The sequence below is a fragment of the Pseudophryne corroboree genome, unplaced genomic scaffold (assembly GCF_028390025.1).
Source record: "Pseudophryne corroboree isolate aPseCor3 unplaced genomic scaffold, aPseCor3.hap2 scaffold_2947, whole genome shotgun sequence".
Taxonomy (NCBI): domain Eukaryota; kingdom Metazoa; phylum Chordata; class Amphibia; order Anura; family Myobatrachidae; genus Pseudophryne; species Pseudophryne corroboree.
In genome coordinates this window covers 5,077-14,236 of record NW_026969615.1, presented here as the reverse complement: position 1 = coordinate 14,236, position 9,160 = coordinate 5,077, and the positions used below count along the sequence as shown (strand labels likewise).

Genomic DNA, 9,160 nt, shown 5'->3' with positions numbered 1-9,160 from the left:
AATCCTGCACTGATGCTACAGTATGTTGTTTTTTCGTACTCATAACTGGGTAGTTTATCACAAGTTATACGGTGTGATTGGTGTGGCTGGTATGAATCTTGCCCTGGATTAACAAAATCCTTTCCTCATACTGTCAGTCTCCTCTGGGCACAGTTTCTCTAACTGTGGCATAGAGGGGCATAGAGGGAGGAGCCAGTGCACACCCAGAACTAAAGTCTTTCTTAAAGTGCCCATGTCTCCTGCGGAGCCCGTCTATCCCCATGGTCATTACGGAGTCCCCAGCATCCTCTACGGACTACGAGAAAAAGATTTACCGGTAGGTTTAAAATCTTATTTTCTACTTTATTATTTTCTATCCTAGTTTATTACGACCAACTTTCATCCAAGGAGTTTGATATTCTACTACCTGCATGCAATTTAAATTGCTTAAATTGTTTATATGGTTGATTTGTCCTTCACAATCCATAATCTGCAACTTGGATGTACTTGTGTCATTGAAAATCTTATAATAAAAATGTTTATATATTGAAAAAAAAAGTTATAAGACATATGCCTACCTACTAAATGGGGTAAAATTAGGGGATTCTGTACTGGAAAAGGACTTAGGTGTCCTCATAGATAGCAAGCTAAGCAGTAGTACCCAAAGTAGGACTGCAGCAAAGAAGGCTAATAAGATATTAGCATGCATAAAACGGGGTATTGATGCTAGGGACGAGAGTATTATACTCCCGTTATATAAATCACTAGTGAGGCCACACCTTGAATACTGTGTACAGTTCTGGGCACCGTACTACAAAAAGGATATCCTGGAGCTTGAAAAGCTGACATCTGGTCCGGACTGAAGGACCTGGCAACGATTACTGACATGTCGTCTACTGTCACTACATATGATTCTGTCACCTTTGAAAGAATGGTGGAGGATTATATGAGTGACCGCATCCAGGTAGGCACGTCAGACAGTCCGTATGTATACTGGCAGGAAAAAGAGGCAATTTGGAGGCCCTTGCACAAACTGGCTTTATTCTACCTAAGTTGCCCTCCCTCCAGTGTGTACTCCAAAAGAGTGTTTAGTGCAGCCGCTCACCTTGTCAGCAATCGGCGTACGAGGTTACTTCCAGAAAATGTGGAGAAGATGATGATCATCAAAATGAATTATAATCAATTCCTCCGTGGAGACATTTACCAGCAATTGCCTCCAGAAAGTACACAGGGATCTGAGATGGTGGATTCCAGTGGGGACGAATTAATAATATGTGAGGGGGGCGATGTACACAGTGAAAGGGGTGAGGAATCGGAGGATGATGAGGTGGACATCTTGCCTCTGTAGAGCCAGTTTGTGCAAGGAGAGATTGATTGCTTCTTTTTTGGTGGGGACCCAAACCAACCAGTCATTTCAGTCAGCCGTGTGGCAGACCCTGTTGCTGAAATGATGGGTTCGTCAATGTTTTTCTTTTCAATCTAAGCCCCTGCAGTTTTCTGTAAGAATCTGCTTCGCTATGATGATCAACAAGTCACAAGGGCAAACACTCAGGGCTGGAGGTGTAGATCTTAGGACCAGCTGCTACAAGCATGGCAAAGGTGTCACTATCATTGGTGACACCCAGAGAGGCAGCGAGGGAGATTGTAATGCAGTGCGCGCAGATAAGCAGCGCAATGGTAAAAAGGAGGCATGGTCTCATAGGTAGGGGTGTGGCCTGTTTTCCTGAATCTCCATTTTGTTGCTCCGGGTATCCCGGGGGTTGAGTGCTGCACCCGGGGACTAGTGTGTGAGTGGTGCTGGCTCCTGCACAGTGACAGAAACTGGGTGTTGCACGTAATGTTACAGTGAAACACCCATATTCTGTCACTGAAGAGGAGCCGGCACTTTGGTGTCACCCCCCTTGGCGGGTGACACTCGGGTGTGGGCCGCAACCCCGTTGTGATGCCACTGACCCATGGGAAGCTTTACGTGGCTTACCCATGTGTTAGTAGCCCCAAGCATCTTTTGTGTTAGTCCCTGAAGAAAAACTTCAAATATTTACAAATACATTTTGTAATCAATGGGCCTAATTCAGTAAGGATTGCAAATTCTGTAACTTACTTAGTTACTTTGGTTCGCATGCTGGGGCCACCCAGCATGCCGCCTCCCTTCTTGACCACGCTGAAATTGCAGTCTCAGTGCAGTTCAGCGTGATCATAAAAAATGGGTTAGCCTCCTGTTGGTGCAGACTGTATGTGTGCGCAGGAAGCCGCCACCATTTTTGTGATCGCAGCTGCTGCATGTGATGTCATGCAGCAGCTCTGACCACGCCTCCTGTTTCTCCGTTGCCGACCCCATTTTGTAGCCCTGCCCATGCACCGCTCCATCTCCGACTTGGAAATGGATTGTTGCTGCCCCTTCCCCCCAGCACCGATTGACAGTCAGAAGCGATCGCATTATCTGCGGGGTGCCGCAGAAAATGCAGGCGCATGCGTATGCTCTTAGCAATTTTTGCAGTTGGATTGCTTATTGCGATTGCAATCCAACCTGAATCAGGCTCTATTACCTATCACAATGCACTGCGGGTAGTACAAAATGGGGTTAATATAAGAGAAAACCCCCCCAGAGCTGTGCTCCTTAACTGTCCCTGGTGGCTAGTGGAGCGGCTGCCCAGTAATCAGTGTCCACGCCAGTGCGCACATGGCCCACCCCCTACAGCCACGCTGGATCACGGTATAGTGTGGGCACAGAAGTCCCTTACCTCCCTTTCATCAGCGGCCTCGTGATCCCGGAGGGCGGTGTGTGTGTGACTGACCTTAGGAAGAAACCGGAGCCTCCGCTGCAGTGACCCAGCAACCAGGGCACGGGAGTATACTGCGCCGCTGGGAGTGATGGAGCTGCAGTAAAGATGTCTATTAGACCTAACCTGCTGCAGCCCTTGTAGATTCTTATAAAAAAAGTTCTTCTTTTCTTGTCAAAATTAATAGCTAAGAATAGGCTGCCTGAGGCAGCCCCCTGTTAAGTGGCCTGCTACTGAAGGCACCAACTACAAACTGAGCTCCCTGTTCATGGAAGCGAGGTTATAGAGCAGGGGACGCTGAGCATCTTGGGAACAGTCAAAAGCTTTGAGCCTGTTGGTGCCTCAGATCAAGATCCTACTCTACACCCCAATGTGAATCCTTGTGGAGTCCAGTGTACCCCACAGAAGAAATGAATGTGTCACACCCATTGGCAGCAACATTAGAATAGCTGCTGATGGGCACAATTGAGAAAGGAAGGGGGGAAAACATTTGAATCCAGCACATATATGTAATTTGAATATGTAATTTGTACCTTCCTACTTTAAAATGTAATGGATGAACCTCACCCTGTGAGAACTATCTTCATGATCAAGAGATCTCATACGCAAGAAAAGCATGTGTTGGGATAGGGCTGTGGAGGGCGGCTGCTCGAGCACACCCCCGTCAAGTTAAGGAGATTCAACTGAGGAAGCACAAGGGAACTCTTGTCTGGGGACAACAACTGCAGGGAGACCACATCTTTTCAGATGAAAATGAGAGGGCGGAAGGCTGCCTAATACTGAAGCACCCTCAAACATCAAACCATATGCAACAACTAGTACAAGCATTCCTGGGGAAAGGTCTGCAGCAGACGGATTTGCATACGGTGATGTCATCCAAGCAGTGGGCCAAAGTTGGCTGGAACCCTCATCTGCATATGAAAAGAGAAAAGGGGCACTTGGATGACCCCTAGTTCGCATTGAACACCCCCCACCCTCCTTTGGTGTGGGGCTCATGTTGGCCATGCCCCAGCCCCTGAAGCATTCAAGCTGATTTCTTGCAGCAGCTGGGCACTGTAACAGCTCCAGAGCTGCTCTGTAATGCAAATAAAAGGGTGTGGGCCCTGCAACACCACCTGTAGTTCGCATTGTGCGTTGGAAGGCACAAAGTAAGCAGACGGGAGAAGTCAGGATAGTGCGCAAGGGCATAGAAGGGAGGGGCTCAAGAAAAGAGAAGTGGAAACAGACAGCAAGCTAGGCGGGAGAGAGACCTGAGACAATGAGATCTAAATTATACCAGAGCCAACCAGGGGAAAGCACAAATGCAGTCCCCCCCCCCTACCACAAATTATGCAGTCGAGATTCCCACATTTGGGGAAATCACAGAGGTCAGCATACCCAGAATGCAATGAATGAACCTCACCCTGGGAAAACAATCTTCATGACCATGGTATCACCTAAGCAAAATAAGTATGATTTGAGATAGGGCTGGGGAGGGCCGCTGCTCAGGCACACCTCCGTCAAGTAAAGGAGATTCAACTGAGGCAGCACAAGGGAACTCTCATCTGGGGACAACAACTGCAGGGAGAACACATTTTCAGACGAATGTGTGAGGGCAGAAGGCTGCCTAATACTGAAGCACCCCCCAAACAACAAACCAAATGCAACAACTAGTGCAAGCATTCCTGGGGGAAGGCCTGCAGCAGATGGATTCGCATATGGTGATGTCATCCAAGCAATGGGTATAGTTGGCTGCAACCCTCGTCTGCATATGAAAAGAGAAAATGGTCACGCAGGGCATGGCGGCCTTTGTGGGGTTGCGCTTGGATGACCCCTAGATCGCTTTATACACCCCCATCAGTGTGGGGCTCATGTTGGCCATGCCCCAGCCCCTGAAGCATTCAAGCTGATTTCTTGCAGCAGCTGGACCCAGTAACAGCTCCAGAGTTGCTCTACAAGACAAGTAAAAGGGTGTGAGCCATGCAGCACCACCTGTAGTTTGCATACACACATATATAGGACAGCATCTCTTATATGCCCCAGGGGCAATAAAATAGTATCCTTATCTAGAGTATCCGTCCATGCCGCTACAGCACTACACATACACACCCAGGCTGACGCAATTGCCGGTCTGAGTAAGGTACCTGAATGTGTATAAATGGACTTCAGGGTAATCTCCTGTTTGCGGTCAGCAGACTCTTTGAGGGTAGCCGTATCCTGGGACGGGAGGGCTAACTTCTTGGATAAGCGTGTTAATGCTTTGTCCACCCAAGGGGAGGATTCCCATCGTAACCTATCCGTTGATGGGAAAGGATACGCCATAAGAATCCTTTTGGAAATCTGCAGGAGATTCCCAAGCTTTTTCACATAACTCGTTCAGCTCGTGTGAGGGGAAAAGGTTACCTCAGGCTTCTTTCCCTTGTACATATGTACCCTCTTGTCAGGGATAGGGGGCTCCTCTGTGATGTGCAAAACATCTTTTATTGCCATAATCATATATCAAATGTATTTTGCCAATTTTGGCTGTAACTTTGCATCATCGTAATCGACACTGGAGTCAGAATCCGTGTCGGTATCTGTGTCAACAATCTGGATAGTGGGCACTTATGAGACCCTGACAGTCCCTGCGACATAGGATCAGGCATGGGTTGAGACCCTGACTGTCCCAAAGCTTCAGCCTTGTCTAATCTTTTGTGCAATGAGTTTACACTAGCATTTAAAACATTCCACATATCCATCCAATCAGGTGTCGGCGGAGACACCACATTCATTTGCTCCCGCTCCTCTCTAATATAGCCTTCTTCCTCAGACATGTCGACACACGCGTACCGACACACCACACACACAGGGAATGCTTTTACTGAAGACATTTCCCCCACAAGGCCCTTTGGCAGAGCTGGCCCTAACCAATATGATGCCCTAGGCAAGATTTTGCCTGGTGCCCCCTAGCACCACCGCTGGTTCCGCCTCTGACCTTGCACCTCTTTCCCAGCACCATCAACCCTCACCCATAACAGTACTTATTTTGGTGTTTGTACCCCCTATATTTTAAACAGGAACAGTTCGCACATTTGGCGCACAGTCCAAAAAGGGGTGTGTTTTTGCTGGCAATGGGCATGTCCTCACAATAGTACCCCCAATTAAAATTCCGCCACACAGTACTGCAATTTTATTCACATTTGATCACGCGATAGTGTCCATAATTCACATTACATCCCACAGTAGTATTACTTTACCTTATAAACGTTACTTCTCACAGTAGTGCTCCTTATTCACATTACATCACACTGAATTGCTCCTTATTTACATTACACCACACCCTATTGCTCTTTATTCACATTAGACGACACAGTAAATGCCCTTTCTATACGCAACGCTACATATTAGAGCACCTTATACACATAATGCCACACATTAGTAATGCATTTATACACATAATTCCACACAGTAATGCCCCTTACACATATGAGACACATCACTAATGTCCTTATAAACATAATGCGTCTTACACATTATGACAACCTTTATTAATGCCCTTTTACACATAATGGCCCTCATTCCGAGTTGTTAGCTCGCAAGCTGCTTTTAGCAGCATTGCACACGTTAAGCCGCCGCCTACTGGGAGTGAATCTTAGCTTATCAAAATTGCGAACGAAAGATTAGCAGAATTGCGAATAGACACTTCTTAGCAGTTTCTGAGTAGCTCCAGACTTACTCGACAACTGTGATCAGTTCAGTCAGTTTCGTTCCTGGTTTGACATCACAAACACACCCAGCGTTCGCCCAGACACTCCCCCGTTTCTTCAGACACTCCCGCGTTTTACCCAGAAACGGCAGCGTTTTTTCACACACACCCATAAAACGGCCAGTTTCCGCCCAGAAACACCCACTTCCTGTCAATCACACTACGATCAGCAGAACAAAGAAAAAACCTCGTAATGCCGTGAGTAAAATACCTAACTGCATAGCAAATTTACTTTGCGCAGTCGCAGAGCGAACATTGCGCATGCGCAATTAGCGGAAAATCGCTGCGATGCGAAGAAAATTACCGAGCGAACAACTCGGAATGACCACCCTTGCGCATGCGCAATTAGCGGAAAATCGCTGCGATGCGAAGAAAATTACCGAGCGAACAACTCGAAATGACCACCAATGTCCCTTACACATATGCCGCACATTATTAATGCCCTTATACACATAATGACACACATAGTGCCCCTTACCCATATGTTGCACATTATTAATGCATTTTTACATGACACACATAATGCTCCTTACTCATATTCCGAACACTACTGCACAATCAACCCACTCACATGCACACAGCACTCACACTGCCACTAACACTGTGACCTCTGCCTCTGCTTGGATACAGATGTGTCCTCATAAATCTTGCCTCAATGCTAACGTTGGGGCACCTTTTTTTTATTAAAATGCATCTTATTTGCATTGCTATGTTGTTAGGATGCACACGCAGCTTCTGCCGATTAAAATGATATGCAGCACGCCTATATACTGTGTGAGACTGTGGCTGTATCTGCATATGAAATGCTACACACAGAATATAGGCATGCCGCATATCATTTTAATCAGCAGAAGTTGCTGATGCCCCTAGGCATATCAAATGCCCTAGGCAATTGCCTAGTTTGCCTATGCCTATGGCCGGCTCTGCCCTTTGGAGAGACAGAGAGAGAGTATGCCAGCACATACCCCAGCGCTATATAACCCAGGAATAGCACAGTAACTTAATGTTTGCACAGTAGCGCTGCTGTAAGTAATTTGCGCCAAATTATGTGCCCCCCCCTCTCTTTTCAACCCTCTTGTCTACCGTGGTATAAGCAGGGGAGAGTCCGGGGAGCTTCCTCTCAGCGGTGCTGTGGAGAAAAAATGGCGTTGGTGAGTGCTGAGGGAGAAGCCCCGACCCCTCGGCGGCGGGCTTCTGTCCTGCTTAAACTGTACAATTGGCGGGGGCTCATACATATATACAGTGCCCAGCTGTATATATGTTATATTTCTGCCAAAAAGAGGTTTATATTGCAGCCCAGGGCGCCCCCCCTGCGCCCTGCACCCTTACAGTGACCGGAGTATGTGAGGTGTATGGGAGCAATGGCGCACAGCTGCAGTGCTGTGCGTTACCTCAATGAAGATCATGAAGTCCTCTGCCGCCTCTGAAGTCTTCTTTTCTTCTCATACTCACCCGGCTTCTATCTTCCGGCTCTGCGAGGGGGACGGCGGCGCGGCTCTGGGACGGACGGCGAGGGTGAGATCCTGCGTACCAATCCCTTTGGAGCTAATCCCTTTGGAGCTAATGGTGTCCAGTAGCTTAAGAAGCAGGACCTTGCAACTCGGAGAGTAGGGCTGCTTCTCTCCCCTCAGTCCCTCGTTGCAGGGAGTCTGTTGCCAGCAGTGCTCCCTGAAAATTAAAAACCTAACAAAATACTTTCTGTCAGAAAGCTCAGGAGAGCTCCTGAAAAGCACCCAGTCTCCACTGGGCACAGTATCAAACTGAGGTATGGAGGAGGGGCATAGAGGGAGGAGCCAGTGCACACCCAGAACTAAAGTCTTTCTTAAAGTGCCCATGTCTCCTGCGGAGCCGTCTATCCCCATGGTCCTTACGGAGTCCCCAGCATCCTCTAGGACGTTAGAGAAAATAGGATTTTAATACCTACAGGTAAATCCTTTTCTCTTATTCCGTAGAGGATGCTGGGCACCCGTCCCAGTGCGTACTGTGTCTGCAGTTATTAAATGGCCCTTAACTCCAGAACATTTATGTGGAGACAACTTTCCCGACTTGACCATCTTCCTTGGACGTTTTCCCCCTGTGTGACTGCTCCCCAGCCTCGGAGGGTTGCATCCATGGTCCCTAGGATCCAGTCCTGGATCCCGAACCTTTGCCCCTCTAGGAGGTGAGAACTGTGCAGCCACCAATGGAGTGAGATTCTGGTCTTGGAAGACAGGATTATCCTCCGGTGCGTGTGTAGGTGGGATCCGGACCACTTGTCCAACAGGTCCCACTGGAACACTCTGGCATGGAACCAGCCAAACTGAATGGGCTCGTAGGCCGCAACCATCTTACCCAGCAACCAAATGCATTGATGGATTAACACTCTTGCTGGTTTCAGAATTTGTTTGACCAGACTCTGGATCTCCAGAGCCTTTCCACTGGAAGAAAACCTCTTCTGTGTCCAGTATCACTCCCAAAAACAACAACCGCGTCATTGGGACCAACTGCGATTTTGGCAAGTTTAGGAGCCAACTATGTTGTTGAAGAACTGTCAGGGAGAGTGCAATGTTTTGCACTAACTGGTCCCTGGATTTCGCCTTTATCAAAAGATCATCCAAGTACGGGATAATTGTTACTCCTTGCTTGCGATCACCCTGGTGAAAATCCTCAGAGCCGTGGACAGACCAAACGGCAATGT

The 9,160-nt window shown here is 47.8% G+C and overlaps 1 non-coding gene across 1 annotated transcript; it reads right to left on the bottom strand.

Annotated features, from left to right (window-relative positions):
* Window positions 1–4,045: 4,045 nt before the first annotated feature.
* On the bottom strand, window positions 4,046–4,212 carry LOC135015490 (U1 spliceosomal RNA). Its single transcript, XR_010213737.1, has one exon. It is a non-coding gene; the product is annotated as a U1 spliceosomal RNA (small nuclear RNA).
* Between the last annotated feature and the right edge of the window lie 4,948 nt (window positions 4,213–9,160).